Genomic DNA, 18792 nt, shown 5'->3' with positions numbered 1-18792 from the left:
GTAAATTTTTTTTTTTTTTTTTTTGCGGTACGCGGGCCTCTCACTGTTGTGGCCTCTCCCGCTGCGGAGCACAGGCTCTGGATGCGCAGGCTCAGCGGCCATGGCTCACGGGCCCAGCTGCTCTGCGGCATGTGGGATCCTCCCGGACCGGGGCACGAACCCACGTCCCCTGCATCGGCAGGCGGACTCTCAACCAATGCGCCACCAGGGAAGCCCCTGTCTTGTAAATTTTAAAAAGGTCACTCTGGCTGCCAAGTGGCGCTGGACTGCAGGGGGTGGGAGCATTCAAAACCTCCCCTTCTCCCTGGATGCCTCCTCCCTGGTCTCCCCCATCTATCTGCTACTCCCACCACTTCCGATCTCTACCCTGCAGCCAGAGTGATCTTTGCAAAATGAAAACCCAGTCACATCCCTCCCTGCCTACAGTCCTCCATGGCTCCCTATTGCCTCAGAGGCCTCAACATGGCATTTCAGGCCCTGGTCTCCTGCTACCTTCTCATCACCTTCTCTGCTCTGGCCTAACCTCACCCTCCACATCTCTCTCTCACATACCCAGAGGACTCCTGCCCTCTGTCCCTTCTTCCTCCAAAAGGCTCTGCCTGCCAGGACTGTGTTGGTCCCTCCTGTACCCACACTAGCGGCACACTGGGGCTCCACATTTTACTCCCCTAATGGGACTTGGGCTCTGCAGTTGAAAGTCTATCCCACCAGGGAAAGTTCCATCGTGGGTTGGCCTGGCTCTCTGTTGCATGCCCAGCCCTGGGCAAGGAGAGGGTTCTTGTTAATTTGTTTAATGAACAAAGATGAAACAGACCCATAGAAGAGGTTGTCCATTCAGTGGATAGTTACCTAGCTCCCACCTGGTCACAAGTGCTTTGGAGGAAAATAAGCTTGTAGGGGAGAGAGAGAGTGGAGGGGGTATGCGTGGGTGCAAATGTAGATGGGGTGGTCAGGGAACACCTGGTCAAGAAGGTAACATTTTAGCAAAGGTCTCAAGGAGGGGAGCCATCTAGGTACTGGAGAAAGGGTATCCAGGCAGTGGGAACAGCATATGCAAAGGCCCTGAGGCAGGAATGTGCTGGAGTGTGGCTTTGGCCCAGTGAGTGAGGGGAGAGAGGGAAGAGGTGAGGGCGGGTTTACAGGGCAGGGCGAGCAGGGCCTGTGGGAGTGAGGTGGGAGCCGTGGAGGTTCTGAGTGGGGACAAGACGTGCCCTGACTCGGGTACTCACAGACTCCTGCTGGCAAGGGGAGATCAGACTGTGTATGTGAGGAGGGGTGTTGCTGAGAGCAGAGGGTGTTCCCCACCCCCTCCCTCTTTGTTTCTCCAGCTCCACACTGCTGTCAGAACCAGAAACCTGCAGTTTCCCCCTCACCCTCCCCTTTCAACCGATCATCTACTAAATCATGTCAACTCTGTCCTGAAAGCCCCACACGGGTCCATCTCTAATGTCTCAAGGCCTCCACCTGGGCCTTCACCTTGACAGCTGTGGCGGCCTCCTACCCACACTGGCCTCTCCACTACCCTCCCCTGCCCCACCCACCCGCCCTCTGAAGTTCTCTCCTACAAAGCAAGCCAGAGGGAGTGCATGCTAAACATTCCAGCCATGTCTCATGGGCCTTGATCCCTTCACAGGCCTCCCCAGCCCCATGGACAAGTAGAAACGCAAACCCACAAACAGTCCTTCGGCCCCAAAGACCGGCGTCCTCTCTCCCCACCTGGCCAGGAAATGTCTTTCCTTCCCCCCCCCGAGCCACCCCCTTCTTTCTGACCTCAGGGCAGGCCCCTCCCTCTCACAAACTCTCCCTCTGCTCCACTTTATCCCTCTTTCCCCTCCAGATCTTAGCTGGGAAGCCCCCTCCACCAGGAAGCTCTCCCTGACTTGCAGGCCAACCGGGCACCTCTCTGACGCTTCTCGCCACAGTGGGTTGGTACCATGGTGGCCTGTGGTCCATTTCCACCCCAAGATGTTCCCTGACTGGCCACAAGCCTCGCACTCACTCCAGGCATGCAGAGCAGTGCTGAAAACAGTCATGGGAGCCAGGGCCTGAGGCAGAGTGCATGGAAGAAGGCTCTGGGGCCCTCTGCTACCACCAGACTAGCAGTGAAGGGGCAGAGACCAGAGGGATGGAGAAACGGTGCTCCGCAGGCCAAGAGGAAAGAGGCCCTGGGTCTCAGGGCCCTAGGTTCAAATCCCGGCTGTGCCCACTTTAGGCTGTGTGACGAGGCCCCCACCTCCCTCCCCTGCATTCTGTCTCTTCCCCAGGGAAACGGGTTGAAAGTCTCCCAGCAGTGGTTATGGGGCTTAGAAGTGATATCCAGCAATCCTACGCGTCTCTTTTAGAGCACATACTGTGTACCAGGTGCTGATCTAGGTGCTGGAGACACAGCCATGCACGAGCCAGACACAAAGAACAAACACTGAAGAGGTCAATCCCCTGATGTACTAGCGTTGTGTGTGTGTATGTGTGTGGGGGTGTGTCATGCAATCTTAAATACGGTGATGGGGAAAGGCTGGACACGTCAGCAAAGCTCTGGGAAGCTGAGGGAGGAGCCACAGAGGTGCCCAGGGAGGAGAAGACTTCTGCAAAGGCCCTGGGGCTGGCCAGGGCCTGCATGTTTGAGAACCAGTGAGGGAGCGAGCACAGGGGAGTGGGAGGAGGTGAGGGCAGGGAGGTGAAAGGGACAGACAGCACCAGACATGCCCCCAGTGGGGCTGTCCCTCTGCCAATGGGGTGCATCCAAGGATGCCCTGACCTCCACCACCAGGGACAATGGGGCGGGAGCGGGGTGGTGCTCCAGGGTGGGAGTGGGGCACCTATGGCCTGGACACTGCCCGCAGCCAATGGGCTAAAAATAGTTTTGCCACTTTCAAAGGGTTAAGAAGAAGAGGGAGAAGAAGACTAGTAAGCCCACCAAAGCCTCCAATACTTGCTGTCTGGGTCTTCACAGAGGGACTCCGCCGACCCCTGATCTAGAGCAGTGCTATTCACCTGGGAGGGCGCACAATTTTGCTCCTTTTCCCAGGCTGTCTGGAGACATTTTTAGGTGTCACAGCTGGCGGGGGGTGGGGGGGCAGGGGAGGGATGCTCCTGGTATCTAGAGGGTTGAGGCTAGGGATGCTAAAAAGTCCTATGATGCACAGGTCACTCCCCCTGCCAAGAATGACACGGCCCCAACGTCAGGAACGCCACAGCTGGGAGACCCTGCCCTGGGCCCCTCACCTGTCTGCACCATGTCCCCGATCCTGGACAGGAGCACCCACCTGGCTGCCTGGCCTACCGGGTATTTTTAGCCTCTGAGGGAGAGGCCCTGGCTATTTTTAGCTTTGGGGGGGTGGGCAAGGCTATTTTTAGCCTGGGCATGTATTTATTGCAGTTTTTATCTTCCCCAAATTTTGGACTTGGGGGGAAGCTGGCAGGGGGGCTTCTACTTGGCTAATTCCCCAGTGCCGGGACAGACCACTGAAACAAGGGTGGGGCTTGAGAGAGAGCCTGGGTTCGTGTCCCCACGAAGGAGGGGTTGCTCAGTCCTTGACCATGGCACTCCTACCCCTGGCAAGGGCAGGGGGGCCCCACATTACCCTCCAGGCTCTAAACCCTATATGCACGCCGCCCTGCAGGGGAGCCGCCTGCCCGCACTGACACCCTCACACACAAGAGCACCCATGAGGCCACCTCAGGGAGAGGCCTCACAGGTGTCTGCATGGGACAGGTGCAGAGCTGGCCTGGTCTGGCCCCTGGTGGGTAGCCCTGGATCCCCCAAAGGGACCGGGGTCGATGGGGAGCCCTCACTGTGCAAAGCCTGGGGGGAGTCCCCTGGGGTCTCCAGTCCTTTGAGAGGCCCCCTCCCACTTACTCAGCTAAGAGTTCTTGAGCACCTACTGTGGGCCAGGCATAAGTCTAGGCACCTGGCATCCGAAAGCAAACCAAGTAACAAATTCCCTGAGCATTTGGGTCCTGGTCGGGGAGACAGATGATAAACAAACAGGCACAATAAATCAGGAAATCAGAGTGTGCGAAAAGCCATCCGCGCTATGGAAAGTCAGGAGGCATGTGGGAGGCTGCAATTTTAAACAGGTTGCATGGGTAAAGGTTACTGAGGAGGTGACATCTGAAGCGGGTGAGGGAACAAAGTCTTGGCAGATGTCTGGGTGAGGGGTCCAAGTGAAGGAGCGGCCAGTGCAAAGGTCCTGGGGTAGGACTGCGTTTAGGAGCAGTGAGGAGAGAGGGGGTGAGAGGGAAGAGGTGATAGGGAAGGTCATGCAGGTTTGGATCACAGGACACCCCACGGGATTGGGATTTGCTGTGGTGCCAAGACGCAGGGGCTGCTGTTTTCCGAGTCAAGGGCTGCCTCTCCCCAGCTGGGACTCTGGCCCTTCTGGATGGGGAGATACAAGCCTTCTCCCCCACTGCTACGATAGGAGCCCCTTGACTGAAATTGCTTTTTTCACTAGACTGTGTGTTCCCTGAGGACAGGACTGGGCACTGTCCCCACGGCGTCCCCATCACAGCGCCTAGTGAAAAGACACTTGGCAAATATTCACAGATTTCATGAAAAGGTGCACCCAGCCTCACTCCAAGGAGCCCTACATACATATGCCTGGGAGCATGCCTGCACGTGCCCACAAGATGCAGAGAGCTGTTCACACATGGAAACACACACACACACACGCACACACACACTGCCAGCCCCTCTGCAAAACTCACAAACACGAGCACACAGGAGACCCTTATGAACATAGGACCAGCCTGGCGGACACGTGGCCGGCTGCACACAGGCTCGTCCAGGTCACCATCCAAATCACACAGAACAGGTACACACAGGTGCAGACAGATGTGTAACAGAGGACTGGATTCTAGGGGCAGTGGGAGCCACTTCCAGACCTCTGTTCAGCAGCCCCCTCCCACCTGGGACCCCACTTTCTTTTTCATCAGGGTGGCCAAGGCGAGAGCTGGGAGGAGTGCTGGTGCAGTCAGGTCCAGCTCCAGACCCAGGGAACCCCCATCTCAGGAGCATCCCCCCCACCGCCGCCTCCCTGGAGGGTCTGGAGGAGGGGAAATGTCTGGCGTCTGGAAATTGAATCCTTGAGAGGAGCCCACACAGAAACCAGAGCCTTCTGTGTGTCCTTGGCCACACGTCTGGCTGGAGAGGTAGGAGGGGGCAGAGACTGAAAACTTCAGTTCCCCGTGGCCAGAGGGTGGGGACATCGGGGATCCCGCTCCTCCTGTTCTCCATCACGGGCACCCATTCTGGGGCCAAGCAGCACAGCCTCCTGGGATTGGCACCCCCGCCCCCAGATGCCCAGGCTGGGGCTGAAGCGCCACCTTCTCTCCTGCCAGACTGGGCACCCAGGGAGGATGCAGATGCCAGGCGCAGGCAGCAGGCAGCCCCGCACATGCAGGTGGACCCCAGGCCGGGACCAGATCACTTGATGCGAACAGACTCCAGAGCAGCCAGGGCGCCCGCTGCCACCACCCCCACTGGCCGGCAGGGTCCTCCTTGGGCCCCCCAGGAGAAGAGGCTCCCCAGGGCAGGCTGGGAATAGAAACCAGGCTTCGAGTCTCCTGCCTTCCACCTCCTCCCTGCAGGCCCCACAGCCCAGATGCGCTGGTCCCCAGCTACCTGCCCTCCCCCAACCCTGGGCATCGTCTCCACGTCCAAGGGCAGACACGGCACAGGTGATCCTGCCTTAGGCCAGCTCTCCACGAGTGGATGTTGGGATGGGCACCCCCTGGAGTGAGGAAGGGCCTGGTAGGGCATTGGAGAGCAGGAGTAACAAGCATGGGGTGAGCTAAGGCCCCGTGGGAGGCCAATGAGGAAGAGGAGGAAGAAGGTGGCAATGCCAGCAGGAGGGCCGGGCACTCACATGTGAGCACACACGTATGTGCTCGGTGCGTGGGGGCCATTGCTGCCAGCCAGGGATCGAATTGGTTCCCTTTTCTGCTTTCCAGATGATTTTTCATCTCTGTAATTAATGGGTAAGTCAGTTCTGAACAGCATGGCAGGCAAATTACTAGCTAGGAAGATCACGGATAACTTTCTCGATATGATAATGAAAGTTGTATTCCTTCTCTTAGTCTCCCTGTTTTCATCCTACTTTTAAGTAATAAATTTGGCATTAGTGGCAGGGGAGTGGGGAGGAAGGAGAAGTCACCTGCCCCCAGGGCTGGGGCCTGACCCAGGCCAACCCGGAGTCCTCAGCCCCTGGCCATGGGGCAGATGGAGAGGATGAGAGACGGGGACCCTCCGTGGGGCACCCTGACACCCCGATGGCCGATTCAGGGCATCAGGCCTAGGAGACCACGTGGAGGGCAGGGAGCCCCCAGGCTGCTAGCCAGGGTGAAGGAGTTGGGACTGGGGTCAAGTTACGGGCTTATGCCAGCCCTTGGGTGCTGGAGAGGGGAGCAGAGATCAACGGCCTCTCCCCAAGGAGGATGGAGATCCACAGGCCCCGAGCAGATATCCACTCTCAAGCGTAGTACCCCACACCTATCCTCACACTGTCCAACCCCGTCTCCTCGATGACTCCTGAATCAGCTAAGAGAACAGGGCAAGCAGAGAGAGGGAGAGAAAGAGAAAGAGAGAGGCGGAGAGACAACCAGCCATCTTGGCAGCCATTTTGAACCCCTCCCCCTGCTTCCCCCTGCACACCACATGTTTGGAGGTGGGCAGCGGAACCCAGGCCCTGGGTCCTGCAGAAGCCAGGAGGAAAGGGGGCCCTGTTCTCAAGGCTGGGATGGAGGGACACCCACTCAGCTGCCATGACTGTGGGGGGGGAGAGGTGGGGGAGGGAGGAGTGGACTGCGGGGAAGGTACAGTGAGGTGCTGGGTAGGGATGGGGCTGGGTGCTGACCAAGACTGGAAGACTAGGGACAGGGATGTGCGTGCGGGCTGTGTGCAGGCAGGGGGCTGGCTGTCTTCAGATGGGTGCCAGGGGTGCACTGGAGAAATGCCTGTGGGGCCACTTTTTGGCCGGGGCTGGAGCACACACAGCGCTGCCCACCCTCTTCTGCACGGACTCCTGTCACAGGACCCTCAGATGGAAAGATGACAATTGAAACCCTCAGGCTTTACCCAGTGAACACCTGGGAGGGAGGGAAGGCTTGCTCTCAAAGCCCGAATCCGGGTGGATTAAACCCAGCAGCTTCCCACGCTTAACCGGGTACCGCGGAGAGAAGATGCTCTCGGTGGCTACAGCCGGCCAGACACCCAGACAGACCCCTCCCCATCCCCCGCGCCTCTGCCTCCCAGAGAAAAACAACCCCCAGCCCGGCATCCCGCGGTGCCAGCCCCCAACGCGGCTCCTCTGGGGGCCGGGGCCCGCGCGCGGCGCGCACACGCACCCTCTCCGCTCACACCCAAACACCTACACAAACAGGGCGCCAAGCACCCGCGCGCACACGCACCGGGGACACGCAGGCACCGCCGCGCCGCTTCCCCACAAAGGCTGGCGCGCGCGCGGGCACACGCAGCCACGCGCGGGCACACTCGCGGTCCCCTCCCCCCACCGGGCACCCCGCGGCCGCGCATCCGCACCCCCGACACTCCATGGGGGCTGCCTCTCCCGGTCCCCTGGCCGGTGCGGGTGAGGTGCAGGCCGCCCTCGATTCCCCTAGCGCTCTTGTGCGGTGACCCGCGGCTCCAGCATCTCCTCCCCCTTCCCGGCTAGCACAGGCCCCGGCTCCCATCCTCCCTACCTCGGCCCACACACCTGGCCCAGGTACGGCGTCCCCCTCGCCCTGGGCCCGCAGACACTCACCTGTCCAGCGCCGCTCCGGGGTCGGCTTTGCGCGTCTCTCCTGCGGCTCCGCGAACCCAGGCCCCCCGCCCGGCACATCTCCCGGAACCGGGGCGGGGGTTAAACGGGCGAGGGTTGGCGGGGCCCAGCACCGCCGCCACCAAACAAAAATTAAAAAAAAAAAAAAAAAAAAAAGCGGATTACACAGCTCCAAAGGCGGCCCCCTCGCGGCAGCGGAGACTCGGGGCTGGGGGCGAACGGGTCCGCGCCCCTCCCAGGGAGGGAGGCGGCGGAGGCGGCGGGGCGGGGGCGGTGTCAAAGCTCCGGGGGCTGGGGCGAGGCGGAGCCCCCCGAAGAGGCGCTAGCAGCTGCCCGCATCTCCCCCGCAGCTCCGCTGCCCCGACGGAGGCTGCACGTGTGCGCCCAGGCGACTTCCCAGCCCCCTCCGACGGTGGCAGCCGAGGGGTTAACGGGGCAGCTGGGGCGCCCCTGCAGCCCCCCGCGGCCCGGCGGCGCCGCTCCGGGGCCCGCGGGGCCCCATCCGCCGGGGCCTTCTCGGCAGACGGCGGGGCGGGGGCGCCGCAGCGCCGACAGCTCCCGCGCCGACGGCTCGGGCTCCCCGCAGTGGCCGCAGGGGGCTCGGATAGGGGGCGGGCGCTGCGGAGCTTGAGGGGGAGCGCGGCTGTAGGCGGGCGAGGCGGTGTCGCGCCCCCGGGGTGTGAAGGGGGGGCGCCCAGCCGGGCCCGTGGGCACCGCAGGACGCGCGGACAGAGCCGGCGCCGGGCACCAGCAATGACAAGCCGCCTGCTCGCCCCTCTCTCCGGCGCACCAGCTCCAGGAGGGGGGCGCGGGCGCGCATAAAACGCGGCGCGGAGCCGCCGCCCAGGACCGGCCGCAGCAACCTGCCCGAGCGCACCGGGGGCCGGCCCGAAAACCCGGGATGGACTTTCCTCCCCTTCGCCCCCTCTAGCCCCTCTGGAAAAACGGGGAGAGGGAAGGAGACGAGCTGGATCCCGGCGTTGGAACGGGAAGTGGGGGAGGGGAGACAAGCTCAAGGAAGACCCGGAGCGGATTTTGCCCGTAGCGAAGTAAAGGAAAGGCGCCGAGCCCGGTGAGGGGAGAAATGGGAGAGATCTGGAAGGGGTAAGCAAAACCCGGGTTGGATTCGATAGAGTTGGGAGGAACGAAGGGAGCTGCGACAAGGCCAAATGCACCCGGGGCACGCGAATTTCGGGCCGGATTCTTCCTCGGGAGACGGAGTAATGCGTCATGCCTAATGCAGTGGGAACAAGCAAGACCTGGCCTAGAGTTCCCAGACCTGGGCTCGCAGGGGGCTCCAGGAGGGGGCTGCTTAGCGGCTGAGGCGCGTGGGCCGTCTTCCTGGCAGCGACGTGCAAGAAGGAGGGGCAAAAGGAGGGATGCACTCGGACACGAAAGGATCCGGAGCGCTGGCTGCACCGAAGCGGGCAGGTAAAAGCGGTTTCAGGATCCAGGGGTGATGCGAAGGGAATGCAATGAGGAGGCCGCTACCCTGGGAGACCAGACCTACAATGAAAGGCATGGGAGGGCCGCAAAGCCAGGACTGGAATAAGCGGGATGGGACAAGACCCCCCCCCCCCAGCAAAAGACCCCTGGCAACTGGACAAGGGCTTGGAGCTGACCGGGCCGGAGGAGAGGGGAGGGGGGTGTTAGGGGGAGGTTAGTATCTATATAAACACCTCAAACGTCTCGCTTTGGGAGGGGGGCGGGGGAAGGGAGAAAAAAATTGAATTTTAGGTTCTCGGCAAGAGCAAAAACTCGGAACGGATTTCCACAGCCTAACAACTGCACTGCAGCTGGTGGACTTGAAGAAGTAGGGCAAGGAACCAGCGGGTTCCTAGGCATCTGGCCGAGTGAGGCGAGGGGCAGGTTTCAGGCTGAGGCTACCAAAGGGAGCCCCGCACCCCACCCCGGTGTGGGGAAGGCAGTCCGACTTGGCTTGGATCCCCGGAGCTAGAGCTGTGACTGCCAAGACCCACAGTGGGGACTATAAAACCGGGTCCCAGGCCAAAAATAGGCACTTCGGCAGAATAGACAGGTCAGTGCAGGGTGGGAGCTGAGGAAAAACTGGAGGGGGGTGGCAAGGATCCTTGAGGGGGGCGGGTACGGGAAGGTCCTGAGAGGTAAGATCCGGTGAGGATCTCGGGAGAGCGAACCTGGAAGCCTGGCATTTTATGAAAGATGGGTGCAACGCGAAGACTGATGGGTGGGAAGGAGCAAATCCCTGGCTTGGATCCTCGGGGAAGGGAGTCCATCCAAGGGAGGCCTAAATAGTAAACCGGCCAGTTCATACAAAGTCCGGGCTGAATCTTGGCAGACACAGTGGGCAACAGTGGGGGGAGTAGGGCAGACAAGTCCCGATCTGGATTACAGAGGAGGGGGACTGGCTGAGGAGGGGGAGGGGGGCAAACCCTTGTCTCTACCTCCAGGGAAGAGAATGCATTACCACCCCAACTTGGCTCTGCAGAATGGGTGAGGAACTGGGAAAGAGTGTGGAAGTAGCAGCAGGGCAGGTGGCGTGGTAAATACACAAAACTTGGGGCAGACTAGGATGGGAACTATGAATATCTAAGAAAGCCTAAAGGGAACATCTGCAAATGAATTAACCTGTCCTCTAAGAATCCCTTCCCAGAAGCCTGTCCTGGTGGCTGTGGCTGAATTTAGGGAAAGGCAGAGACTCCAGACTTCCAGGCTGGCTGGGTAACCAGGGGCTACCTCTAAGGCACCCACCACCCTTTGCCCCCCTGCTGTGGGCAGCCATCATTTCAGGGCAGGGATTCTTATAGCCTGGAACCTGGGCCAAATCCAGCCCCCAAACTTCAGAGGTGGAGAGAGTAGGTGGGCTACCTTTGTTCCTCCTTCACACCCAGGGTTCCCTGGCTGCAGACTTTGGGCCTTAAATCTGGGTGACCCGGCCCATCAGCTGGATCTGAGGGACCAAATACGTATGAAGTTGAGGTTGGTGGCTGCGGAAAGGATCCCATCCATCTGTGGTTGGTGCAATACCAGGATGGGAGGATGGGGGAGGTTCCACGTCTCCACACATCAATTTCCCACTTTGAGGCCTCTCGACAGCACCTGGTAGGACCATGGAAGGCTATGGGGTGCTGGGGAGAGGGGGCAGTGCCACAGGGGGCAACCAGGAACCCTCCCCCCACATCCACACAGTCAGCTTTCTATAAACCCAGCAGGACTGAAAGGGGGAAGAACGTGCATCTCAAGGAAAGCTGAGCATCTCCAGAGCCCTCTGGCTCCAAGCCTCCTCCCACCACTCCACCCTCCGGCCCTGAGCAGTCCACCCACCTCCCTCTGTGGAGCAACCCTAGGAACCTATGAGGGTGCCTGGGAGATGGCTCTAACTTGCATTCTTTAGTGGCTGCGAGAAGCAGTGTCTTTAACTTATATGAGGGCAAGGAGTGACATGCTTTAAGAAACCCCCCGGCTCAGTTTGGAAAAATCCTGGCCAGGACCCCCTCCCAGCCCCTCCTATTTCTCCCAAAGCCCGCGGTCAGCGGAGCACCCCTGGTCGTGGCCGGGATCAGTTCACTAGCCTCCATTCCATCTCGGTTTTCTGGCCTCACGGGCGAGGGGCTCACGAGGCGAAGGATAAGTAGAGGCTGGGGGCGCGAAACAGCCCCAGCGCCTCTTCCCTCCCAAGACCCTGGGCTGCGCAGTCGCAGTGGAGGCCGCGCCAGCATCCCGGCTCCGGAAACTAACGCGTCCGCGCGCGCGCAGTCTCGCCCGGGCTCTGAGTGCCCAGTACTGCGCGTGTCCGTCCCCGCGCCCAGGACGTCCTACTCCCTACTACCAGGGCGCGCCTCGCTTCGGGCATCCTACCTTGTGCCTCGGGATTCCCACGGCCAGCGTGACCCGCGCCTTGGATACCCAACGTCCTGTGCATCCTGAGCCTGGACGTCCCACTTTTCTCTGCACCCTGTGCCAGAAAACCCCCGCACCCAGGTTGCCCCGCGCCTAGGACACGCCACGTAGCGATCCCCCGGCGTCTTGGAGACCCTACATTCTGCGCACCTAGCACCTGGGGCACCCTGTACTCAGACGTGGATGGCTCTTTTCACCTGTGCCCTCTGCCCTCGCCCTGTGTCCTCCATGTGTTGTGCCCACTGCTTCAGGCTCTTACGCTGACCGTCCAGGGCGCTGCACTCCTCCACCCTCCCCTGTCGCCAGACCTCTGTGTCCTGTCTCAGGCCTGGCGCCCTCAATCATGGGTGTCCTACCTTGGGTTCCGGGGTGGGGGGTGGGTGTGGGGCACAGACCCAGAACACGTGCGAGGGGGGAGCGGGGCTTGGGGTTGGGGATGAAACACGCTCCTGGATTCAGGAACAGCGCGCAGACCTCCACTGCCCAGCAGGCGTCCCCGGCCCGGGTTTTCCTAGAGCCCGCTCAGCACAGGATGTACAACCCTGAGGGTCTTCTCATCATTCGGTTCATGTATTCATTCCTTCCATTCATTCTTCAAACACAGAGGACCCCTGACAGCCTTTAGTGTAGCCGGGTGCTAGGTGCTGAGAATGCCCTAGTGGCCTGGCAGCAGAACTGGAGGCCTTCTCAGGGTGCATCCCCAACCCGTGGGTAAGGCAGCCACAGAAAGCATGATGGAAGTAGCTCTGGAAAGTGAGCAGGGGGCTAGGGTAGTGGATGGTGAATCTGTCCAAGCCTTGAGGGGTGGATGGGTGGGGTTCTGTGTGCCCCTGGCTCTCCTGGAAGCTCCCTGTACCCCCACCTTGGGCAGTGACTGAGCCCCGTTCTGTCCTATGCCTTCACTCAAATGAAAAGCCAGGTAAAGTGGCCTCAGAAGTGAGCTGGGGGGATATTGTGTGGGCGGGGATTAATTCCAACTGCTATCTTTGGGTGTGGGGGGAGGTATGCATTCAGTCAACAAGCATGTATTGAGCACCTGCTAGGTACTGGGGGCACAGCAGTGAACAAGGCAAACAAGCTTCTCTGTTCTTGGGGCTGACATTCCAATCAGGAAGACAGATGAGAAATCAGACAAAAGATACAGGGTGTCAGATGATGATAAGTGCTATGGAAGAAAATTAAGGAAGGAAGACAGAAATTTTAGATAGAGGAGGTCAGGGAAGACCTCACTGAGAAGGTGGTATTTGGGTAAAGACCTGAAGAGATGGGAGGAGTCATGGGGAGATCTGGGGGAAGGGGGTTCCAGGCAGAGGGAACAGCCCATGTAAAGGTCCTGAGGCAGAAACATGCTGGGTGTTCAAAGGATCCATGAGAGGGCCTGTGTGGCTGGAGGTGGGGTGTAAGGGCAAAAGGAGGAGGAGGTGAGGGTAGGGAGGTAATGGGCCAGATCATGCTGGCCTAGTGTGCTTTGGGGAGAACTGATTTTTGTTTGGAGTCAGCTGGGAGCAATGGAAGATTCTGAGCAGACGAGGGATGTGCCCTGACTTAGATGTTCACAGGTGCCCTCTGGCCCTGGTGGGAGAACAGAGTGTGGGGGTCAAGAGCAGAAGCTGGGGGAAGCGGCCGCATAGCACAGGGAGGTCAGCTCGGTGCTTTGTGACCACCTAGAGGGGTGGGATAGGGAGGGTGGGAGGGAGGGAGACGCAAGAGGGAAGAGATATGGGAACATATGTATATGTATAACTGATTCACTTTGTTATAAAGCAGAAACTAACACACCATTGTAAAGCAATTATGTTCCAATAAAGATGTAAAGAAAAAAAAAAAAAGAGCAGAAGCTGGGGGACCAGGGAGGAGGCGACTGCACTGGTCCAGGTGATCAATACTGGAGTAGGAGCCGGGAGGTGACAGGACGTGAGCACTGGGTGGATTCTGGGTGTACGTTGAAGGTGGAGCAGATATATGGGAAGTGGGATGCAAGGGAAAGAGGCAAGTCAAAGCCTGTGGCCTGAGCACCTGGAAGGATGGAGACCCTCGAAGGAGGGGTGGTTTTGGAGGTTAGATCCAGGAGTTACATTTGGTTTAATAGATATTCAAGTGGAGGTGTCTGAGTAGGTGACTGAGGAGAGACCCAGGCTGGCTGAGAAGTGGACCGAGTCTCATTTAGTCTTTATTTTTTGGCTTTTTAAAACAGCTTTATTGAAGTATAGTTCACATATCATATAATCTACTAGTCTTTTTTTTTTTTAATGGTTATCTTTATTGTTTTTTATTTTTTGCTGCACCGCATGCAGGCTCTTAGTTTCCTGACCAGGGAAACCTGTGCCCCCTGCAGTGGAAGCATGTTTTAACAACCGGACCACCAGGGAAGTCCCTCATTTACTATTAATGATCACCCCGTGAGATAGTTACTTTCTCCCCATGTTACAGAAGGGAAAGCTGAGGCTTGCCCAAGTAGTTAAAAAAATTGAAGTCAGCTTCTGAGCAGGACTGCCTGACCCAGGACCTCGCTTGGAGCCGCTGCCCTGCTACTCAAGTGTTGGTGGTCGCCTGGCTCCCAGCTTCCCTCTGGCTCATCCATTCATCCTCAAATACCAACAGATGGAGGAAGTGAATACTAAGCTCCAGACAGGGCAAGCACTGGGATGAGGCGAATGAGGCACTTCCTGGGCCACAAAACTTAAGAGGATGCCAAAAAAACTCAGTGATCAACAAAAATAATATTGGAATGCAATATTTAAGAAACCCCAAATTCATGTAAAAATTCCACACTGACCAAAATAATCAACTTTTAAAATAAAGGCAGGGGCATCCCTGGTGGCGCAGTGGTTGAGAGTCCGCCTGCCGATGCAGGGGACACAGGTTCGTGCCCCAGTCCGGGAAGATCCCACATGCCGCGGAGCGGCTGGGCCTGTGAGCCATGGCTGCTGAGCCTGAGCGTCCGGAGCCTATGGGAGAGGCCACAACAGTGAGAGGCCCGTGTACCGCAAAAAAAGAAAAAATAAAGGCAGGATCAATATGAATGCCGTATGGAGCCACATTGGAGCCAGAGGGGAAAGGGAACATTGGGAAAATTGGTGCTATCTTTTTATTGAAGATTTTGACATTTTGTTCATCATGAATTTTTGCATGAATTTTAATTTTTTTAAAGTATTGCATTAAAATATGCTTTCTCTTTTTTTTGCCTCACCCTGGTCCTGACACTGGTTCCAGGCCCTGTTTTGGAAGCTGAGGGTATGATGGTGAATAAGAGACACAAAGTCACTGTCCTCCTGGAGCTTGCACTTTATTGGGGAGGCTGGTGATTCACTAGTAACAAGAAGAAAATTTCAGAACGTGAACAATTCTATGAAGGAAAAAGCAATGAGGAATCATGAGATGGGATGTGGGTGAGTATGATTTAGGCTAAGGTGGCTGGGAGGGTTGTGCATGTGGAGACATTTGAGCTGAGACCTGAAAGCGGAAAGGAGCTCATCATGTGCAATCTGGGGGAAGGGTGTTCCAAGAAGAGGAAACAGTAAGTGCAAAGGTCCTGTGGTTGGAACAGACAGGACTATTTGAAGAGCAAGAGGGCCAGCTTGGTGGGACCACCAGACACAGCCTGAGAGGCTGTGGGGAGGGTCTGGACTAGATTCTCAGTGACAGGAGGAGCTAAGGGAAAACTATGATCAGGGGGGTGGCATGGTCTTATTTGAACATTTAACAGATCATAGGATCAATAAATACAACATAGACTTACCATATGACCCGGCAATTCCACTCTTAATTAAGTACCTAAAAGAATTGAAAACAGGTACCCAAATAGATACTTGTACACCAGCGTTCACAGCAGCACTATAGACAGAAGCTTGAAGATGGAAACAACCCAAATGTTCATCAGTGGTTGATCAGATAAATAAATGTTGTATAATCATTATTCACCCGTAAAAATGAATGAAGTTCTGATACATGCTACAGTGTGGATGAACCTTGAAAACATTATGCTGAGTGAAAAAAAATCAGACCTAAAAGATCGTGTATTGTATGATTCCATTGATATGAAATGTCCAGAACCGGCAAATCCCTAGAGACAGAAAGCAGATTGGCGATCGCAAGGGGCTAGGGGAGGGGGGAGGGCAAGTTACTGCCACTGGATACAGAGTTGCCTTTTGGGATGATGAAAATGCCTTGGAACTAGATAGAGGTGATGGTTGTACAACATTATAACATTGTGAATGTACTAAATGCCACTGAATAGTTCACTTTAAGATGGTTAGTGGTTAATTTTGTGTTTTGTGAATTTTACCTCAATTAAAACAAAATTATAGAGAGGATTTGAGAGGGAGCCAGGAGACTGGGGAGATGGATTTCACAGTCAATTCAGGTGAGGGCGATGGAGGCCTGGAACAGGATGCTGGGGAGAAGTGGTCAGATTTGAGGCATAGGGTCAGAGCCAACAGGATGCCCTCCCTCCATGCACCCCCACTCCCCTATCAGGACTACTCAAATGTCACCTCTTGATCACGCTGTTGAAAACTGAAAACACTCCACCATCCTCACTCCAGGAAGGCAAGAGTCCAGGAAGCCTCCCCTGTCCTGTCTGAGCAACAGCAGGCAGGCAGCAATGGTGGCCCATTCCCACCAACTGGGAGGGGAGGTCAGTTGGGCTGCGCTTCCCTCCCCGGCCGCTAGGGGCCGCTGCCCCGCTGCTCTGTGGCCGCCAGGTGAGGAGGCCCCGCCTCTTCCCCACCAGGTGCGCTGGAGGCAAGTCCCAGGGGCCAGGGGAGGAGGGTGAAGAGCGCAGGGCCGGGGGAGGAGTCCGGGGTGAGGGGACGAAGTGGGGGTGAAGGGAGAGAGCTGAGCGTGTCCGACTTGGGGGCTGCTGAAAGTGGGGAGAAAAAAACGCCATGGGGACGTTGGAGGAGTCAGGTAAGGAGCAGAAGGCGATGGCTGGCTGAGTGCTTGGGAGAGAGGAGGGGTGAGGAGGGAAAGCTGAGTGGTCTGGCGGAGGGCGGGGGTGGGGGGTGGAGGTGGGGGACTACCGAGGGCGTAGGGCACAGTTGGTGGAGGGAAGACAGGTGAGGAGTCAGGAAGAGTCCTGGAGGTGAAGGACGTGACTGGGGGACATTTGGACAGTGCATGGGCGGCTGGGATAGTTGGGGGGTGGCCCTGGCCTGTGAGAAATTAAGGACCCCAGGGAAGGGTCCCTTGACCCCTAGGGCCAGCAATGGGGAAGGAGCTTCTGAGGAGTGAGGTGTGCATGTCAAGCTCCGCCTAGGAACCCAGCTTGCTTCTGCAACCTGGCAGGAGGGCTCTCCCTCTCTCTTCTTCATGCCCCACGCCCCATGGCCAGTATTCACTGTGCATTGAGTTAGGTGGTGGGCAAATGAAGGAGACAGATGCAGTCCTGCTTGACTGGGAACTGGTAAGGAATCCACGATGTGAGGGATGGAAGACAGGGACTGTGGGAGAGTTCAAGCTGGAAGCCCTACCCAGCCAGGGGGCTCAGAGAAGGTTGCTCTGGGGAAGTGACCTATAAGCAGACAGCAGGAACCCACCAGCTGAAGATAGAAGACCCTGGTGGTCTGGGCAGAGAGGAGGTTCTGAGGATGTTGCCAAGAAAAATGCCAGCAGGGTCCAGGCTGCAGTAGGGCAGGAGGAAGGTAAAAAGTGATTCCCGAACTTGCATGAGCCCAGGACAGGGGCCTCAATGCCAGATGCTGACAAGGGAAGAAAACCAGAAATGGGGCAGGTGTGAGGCAGCGAGGAGGGAGGGTGACAGCTGTGGGGAGCTGGATATGCACCCCCTTTTAAGCCGGCAGCCGCTTGCTACTACTCAGCTTCAGCTGAGAGCTACTACATGGGAAGTCAGGCTCGGAATTGACAGAATAGATTCTTCAAGAGAGAAGTCAGGGGTTTTGTGCAAAATTCCCTGAGCTTTAACTCTCACAGACTGATCTACTGATTGCTGTCAATTGCTCTGACCCAGCAATTCCATTCTTGGGTTTATTCCCAATGGGAATGGGAGCTTCTGCCACCAAAAGTCACATACATGAATGTTCATAGCAGATTCATTCACCATCGCCAGATGCTGGACACCGGCCATGTGACCATCGACTGGCAAATGGAAAATTAATTGGGGTTTACTCATTCAATGGAATATGGTGCAGCAATGAAAAAGAACAAAGTATGGGGACTTCCTTGGTGGTCCAGTGGTAAAGAATCCATCTTACAATGCAAGGGATGCAGGTTCCATCCCTGGTGAGGGAACTAAGATCCCACATGCCACAACTACTGAGCTTGGGCGCCTCAATTAGAGCCCGCGTGCCGCAAACTACAGAGCCCACACACTCTGGAACCCACGCGCCACAACTACAGAGCCCACACGCCCTGAAGCCTGCGCACCACAACTAGAGAAGAGGAAACCCACATGCCACAACTAGAGAGAAGCCCGCGCACCACAATGAAGAGCCCACACGCCACAACGAAAGATCCCACATGCCTCAACGAAGATGCCACATGCTACAACTAAGACCAGATGCAGCCAAAAAGAAAAGAACAAGGTATGAACTCATACACAGCCCTGTGCATGATGCACATGACACAAATAGGGTTCACTGCATGATCACATACCTGTGACACTCAAGGTTGGGCAGAAGTAATCCGGGGAGTCGGGGGAGCCCAGTGTTTCCTAACTTTGGACCACTGACATTTGGGGCTGGATGATTCTTTGTTGTAGGGGGTCTGTCCTGTGCATTGGAGGATGTTGAGAAGCATCCCTGGCCTCTCCCCACTAGATGCCAGTAGCATGTGCCTAGTTGAGATGAATGTCCCTTGTGGGAGGGCACAATCACCTTCAGGTGAGGCCCACTGGGAAATTGATATTTTGAGGCAAGGCACTCACCCGAAAGTGGCCTTGGGGAGCTCTCGAGGGACTGGAAAATTCTATATCTTAAGCTATGGTGGTGATCAGGGTGGAACATTTTTTTAAAATTCACAGAACTGTATTTTAGAAGTATGTGCTTCACAATAAAAGAGTGAACCCTACAACATGAATGACCCTCAAAAACATGATGCTGAGGGGAAAAGCCAGACACAAAAGGCCACAGATTACATGACTCCATTTATATCAAATGTCCAGAAGAGGACAATCCAT

The 18792-nt window shown here is 57.1% G+C and overlaps 1 protein-coding gene and 1 long non-coding RNA gene across 3 annotated transcripts in view; one reads left to right on the top strand and one right to left on the bottom strand.

Annotated features, from left to right (window-relative positions):
* Positions 1-8787, bottom strand: part of ADGRL1 (adhesion G protein-coupled receptor L1) — a 47692-nt gene extending 38905 nt beyond the window's left edge. Inside the window, exon 1 of one of the 2 annotated variants that reach the window (XM_082621829.1) lies at positions 7761-8787. The gene's annotated coding sequence lies outside the window, so the exon portion shown is untranslated. The remainder of the gene's footprint in view (positions 1-7760) is intronic. The other variant, XM_082621828.1, reaches the window with a different exon arrangement.
* A 303-nt stretch (positions 8788-9090) lies between these two features.
* LOC309805044 lies at positions 9091-18385 on the top strand. Its single transcript, XR_014294218.1, has 3 exons — positions 9091-9209; positions 14871-15046; positions 17725-18385. It is a non-coding gene; the product is annotated as an uncharacterized lncRNA (long non-coding RNA).
* The last annotated feature ends 407 nt before the right edge of the window (positions 18386-18792 follow it).

The sequence above is a fragment of the Mesoplodon mirus genome (assembly GCF_964341445.2).
Source record: "Mesoplodon mirus genome assembly, chromosome: 5".
In the NCBI taxonomy this organism is placed as follows: domain Eukaryota; kingdom Metazoa; phylum Chordata; class Mammalia; order Artiodactyla; family Ziphiidae; genus Mesoplodon; species Mesoplodon mirus.
The sequence above is the reverse complement of the archived record's forward strand: the minus strand, read 5'-3'. Positions and strand labels throughout refer to the sequence as shown.